The sequence below is a fragment of the Montipora capricornis genome, chromosome 2 (assembly GCF_036669925.1).
Source record: "Montipora capricornis isolate CH-2021 chromosome 2, ASM3666992v2, whole genome shotgun sequence".
Classification (NCBI taxonomy): Eukaryota; Metazoa; Cnidaria; class Anthozoa; order Scleractinia; family Acroporidae; genus Montipora; species Montipora capricornis.
The window spans coordinates 32,424,840-32,427,280 of NC_090884.1; positions in this window are offsets into that span (position 1 = coordinate 32,424,840).

The following is a 2,441-nucleotide window of genomic DNA, read 5'->3' on the forward strand; positions in this document are numbered from 1 at the left end:
AATCAGGACTTGCTTGATTCGTGCAAACACGTATTTCTGCTGCATGTCCTGTTGTGTGTTCTGGCCTCTCCTATGTGTTACGGCAGGAATTAGCCAGGCTCATCAGCACTCTTCAAATGGGTATCGGGTGGCAACCCCGTACCCCTTCTTTTTTTGGAAATTAACCAAGAGACAATTACATTACGACGCCTCCCTTGACTGATCTGTCACTACCTCGTTAACTCATTCTTAACTGTTTTAGTCTAAATTCAAGGTGTGTTGTGTTCATGGAATTAAGGTAACTTAAGGCGGCTTAAAGTCCCAGAGTAGGCCTCATTCCAGACAAACCTACTACAGAAAATGCTCTACAATTCGGAGTGTATTATGAATTTTTTCAGTAAGAGTGATTTTTCCGACTTTTCGAACCCTAGCTAGCACTCGTTTACTGAGAATGGCTGCAAACCGATACAAGAAAATGAATGAAGCATGCAGTTTCCGGCTCCCACTTGCAATACTTGGGAGTTGTAGCAACTGGGCAACGACAACGCAAACAAAACGATGACATTAGGGGCCAAATGAGAAACAAATTATCGTGCTGCATATTTTTACCAGAAAAAACGAGGACTCTAGGGACGAGGACGTGATGAACAGCGACATAAAAGAAATAGCACTTAACGACCGGCCGCCAGCAAAGCAGTGAGAGTCTGTTTTTACAAAAACCTTAATGTTCTCCAAGGAGTACATTTAGGATCGAAGGGAAACAAAACTCACTGTTTCCCGTTGGGCCAGTTGTTATGCGTTTGTTATACCTCCCAAGTCGCTCATAGCACAAGTTCTATACAGGTGCGACGTTACGACTTCAATGCAGGATGTTACAAACTCCAGCTGCAAATCAAAAAAATAATCTAAGTATCGCAAATGTTAAAACTTTTGGTGAAAATCCTTTTTTAACCGCTTTTTCTTTTTTTCTATTTTTTTTTTCTTTTTCTTTTCTTTTTCTTTTTCTTTTTAATAGACAAATTAATTAACAATGTTTTACAACAATGAACTACAACAAATTAATTACTAAAAAATTAAAGATTGAAGGTGGATTGTTATGTTAGGATAAAACGCCTTACATTATAAATAGCTAAAAAGAGAGAGACAAACAGACACAACAAAAACAACAACAAACAATAGAACAACAGACTAATAGGCTTATCGAGTTGGCATGAGCACCCATTTCTTTTTAAAATAGTCTTTCGTGTTTTTAATTTTCCGTTCTGTTTCGCACTTGAGAACAATTTTGTTCTCAGTTAAACCCAGTAATTTCTGGATTAAATTGGCTTCTTGAGCAGTCCTATAAAAACAATTTCCCAGTGATAACAAAATAATTGAGTAAATTAAGTAAAGGCATTGTTACGATATTATTTCATATAAAACATTTTCCAAAGAGAGGTGTACCCGTTGATTGGATAAAAAATGCCAGTAAGACTCAAATCAGTCCAGAAATGTCTGGAATGTGAACAGTGATAAAAACGTGGCAAAGACGTTGTATTCCGTCACAAATGTGAGGGCTGTCATAGACGGAGACTTATTGGTGCCTTTTAAATGGGGTGGTATAGAATGACGAAGGCCGGCCCACTGCAGAATGTTAGTTTTCTTTATAGTTTTTGAGAATATGCTGTAAGATTGTCTGTTATCAAGGTCCAGTAGAAGGATGCTTTTTCTTGCAATTAAAATTGATAGTAACTTGACAATTGTAAAAGGCACCAGAGGCAAAAATTTCTTCCTCAGTTCTTGTTTAGAGACTTAGACTGCCAACGCAAAAGATTTTTTTTTTCTTGATGCGGGTCGGCACAAAGATTAGCCTTGGTTTCAAGATGCAAAACCTGAGGAGTTTATGAGTTATGACTCATTTCACGTGACACGTTCTCCTTCAATCGAAAACGTATTTAGTTGGGAGCTATAACAACCACGTTTAAGGTTTTGGCGACCATGTGCAGGAAGGATATAGAGTGAATGTTCTTCTCTTTCATGACCTTGAGAACGTTCGTTTCAATCAAGTTATAAGATATAACTAATTAGAGTGTAATGCGAAGTGCTAAGTATCTACCCCATATGAACCGTGTTCAATTTCCACCCTGGTCAGAGTTTTTCTCTGTCCCTGTGTGGGCCCATTTCCATCAGTAGGGCTAACGCTCACATGGTTCATATGGGGTTGATAGTTAGCGCTTCACGTTACATTCTAATCAGTTACGTCTGTTCAAATATAAGTGCTACACGGCCAACGTTTGCAAAAACGTAATCCCTCCTTGCAGTTATAAGATACTTCGCTATAACTGTAGAAGAAGTGTTTAAGAATTTCGTTTAGCAAAGTTTAATTTCTTAGTGACGTTTAAGTTGACGTTGCTTTTGTCGTTGCACGATTTATCAACGCACACTTCAAGAACATATTCCTCTACACAACGACGGCGAGTGCG